Source organism: Schistocerca cancellata, chromosome 7, assembly GCF_023864275.1.
Source record: "Schistocerca cancellata isolate TAMUIC-IGC-003103 chromosome 7, iqSchCanc2.1, whole genome shotgun sequence".
Taxonomy (NCBI): domain Eukaryota; kingdom Metazoa; phylum Arthropoda; class Insecta; order Orthoptera; family Acrididae; genus Schistocerca; species Schistocerca cancellata.
This window is the reverse complement of record NC_064632.1, coordinates 161,478,834-161,481,349: the sequence shown is the minus strand read 5'-3', so window position 1 is coordinate 161,481,349 and position 2,516 is coordinate 161,478,834.

Below are 2,516 nucleotides of genomic sequence, written 5' to 3'. Positions count from 1 at the left end.
TGAAATCAGTCAACTCCTACAAATATCTGGGAGTAACACTTTGTAGCAACATGTACTGGATCCATCATACCAGCTCAGTCGTAGGTAAAGCAACTGGTAGACTTCGATTCATTGGCAGGATACTGAAAAAATGAAGTCGGCCTGTGGAAAATTAACTACAAAACACTCGTGCCACCCATCAAAGAAAGGTGTTGCTGAGGATGTTTAAGGAGACTAAGCGTCTATGGTCATCAGTCCTCTGTTCACCCCTCAGGATGGAATCTGTGTATACCATCCATCGACGTCTAGAATAAATTCTATGTGTAAGTGTGAGCAAGTTTTCGGAATTTCGTATAACGTGTATCTGATGTGGGACGTGGATCCCAGCCTGGTATTCATTTAGGGAGATGTATGAAACCACCTGAAACCCACGTCCAGGCTGGTTGGCGCACCGTCCTTCATAGTTAATCTGCGGGGCGGAATCGTATCTCGGAAGCGGGCGGTTTAACACATACGGTTACAAGGTTGAGTCCTAGAATGTTGCTCGAATATGTAGGACCCATACTAAATATAACTAACACGAAAAACTGAACGTACATGAAGTAGGCTAAAAAAATGGACACAGACTATTTTATTTGTTTACCCTTGGAAGAAAATCATGAAGACGTTGAAAAAACTGAACTGGCAACGTTTGAAAACATATCAGTTATCCTGCCCTACATATCGCCTCCTTAGCAATCGCGAAGACAATTTTAGACAAATTACAAAGTGCACAGAGACCATTAAGCGGTGACTCTTCCTGCATTTCGTAAGTGAATGAAAAAGGAAGAAGCCCTAATAACTAGCGTAATGGGAAGTACCCTCAGCCATTCACTTCAGACTGGTTTGCAGAGTATGTGTAGAGACGGACACACAACAAAAAGTTCTAATGCTCTCAAGGACAATGCCATTTGTTGTTGTTGTGGTCTTCAGTCCAAAGACTGGTTTGATGCAGCTCTCCATGCTACTCTATCTTGTGCAAGCTTCATCTCCCAGTACCTACTGCAACCTACATCCTTCTGAATCTGTTTAGTGTATTCGTCTCTTGGTCTCCCTCTACAATTTTTACCCTCCACGCTGCCCTCCAATACTAAATTGGTGATCCCTTGATGCCTCAGAATATGCCCTACCAACCAATCCCTTCTAGTCAAGTTGTGTCACAAATTTCTCTTCTCTCCAATTCTATTCAATACCTCCTCATTAGTTATGTGATCTACCCATCTAATCTTCAGCATTCTTCTGTAGCACCACATTTCGAAAGCTTCTATTCTCTTCTTGTCCAAACTATTTATCGTCCACGTTTCACTTTCATACACTACACTCCATACAAATACTTTCAGAAACGACTTCCTGACACTTAAATCTATACTCGATGTTAACAAATTTCTCTTCTTCAAAAACGCTTTCCTTGCCATCGCCATTCTACATTTTATATCCTCTCTACTTCGACCATCATCAGTTATTTTGCTCCCTAAATAGCAAAACTCCTTTACTACTTTAAGCGTCTTATTTCCTAATCTAATTCCCTCAGCATCAACCGACTTAATTCGACTACATTCCATTATCCTCGTTTTGCGTTTGTTGATGTTCATCTTATATCCTCCTTTCAAGACGCCGTCCATTCCGTTCAACTGCTCTTCCAGGTCCTTTGGTGTGTGGGACAGAATTACAATGTCATCGGTGAACCTCAAAGTTTTTATTTCTTGAGAAATAACGTAACGGGCAGTCCATCACTGTGGAAGTAGATGATAAATTTAGACCAAATGAAACATACGCCTCACAGTAAAGGCTGCTGAAACAGTTGCATTAATACACGGCGTATCCGCTCTGTGACGGCAGCGCAGCTTGTATTCTCGCATGCAAATGATCATCGTGATCATCAGGTGATCGTTATTCTGCTGCAAGAAGACGGTTCCCAATGGTCCCTGTTGGCATAGCAAGTGCAACATGGGCCCAGATTTCTTCCCTCAATGATGTTCAAATGTGTGTGAAATCTTATGGGACTTAACTGCCAAGGTCATCAGTCCCTAAGCTTACACACTACTTAACCTAAATTATGCTAAGGACAAACACACACACCCATGCCCGAGGGAGGACTCGAACCTCCGCCGAGACCAGCCGCACAGTCCATGACTGCAGCGCCTCAGACCGCTCGGCTAATCTCGATGATGTTCAGTCAGTCACTGCTGCTCGTAGTGTGTGTCGATCTTGACGTACATCCTTACTGTGTGGATGTCAAGAATCTGATCTATGTTTGCGGACCACTACTGAATCAGCAACGTACCACTAGTACAATGTACCCAATATGTGCAGCAGTCTGTTGATACGTCTTTCGAGCTTCCCACAGCTCCACAATGCAAACCCATTAAAATGGTTAAAGCTACTGAACAAGAGTATGTACGTGTTAGCAGGGCCGGTTCCAAAACGTTTTCCCTCCCAAACGACTTATCATTTGCCTCTTCCATCTCCGCCGGCCGAAGTGGCCGTGCGGTTAAAGG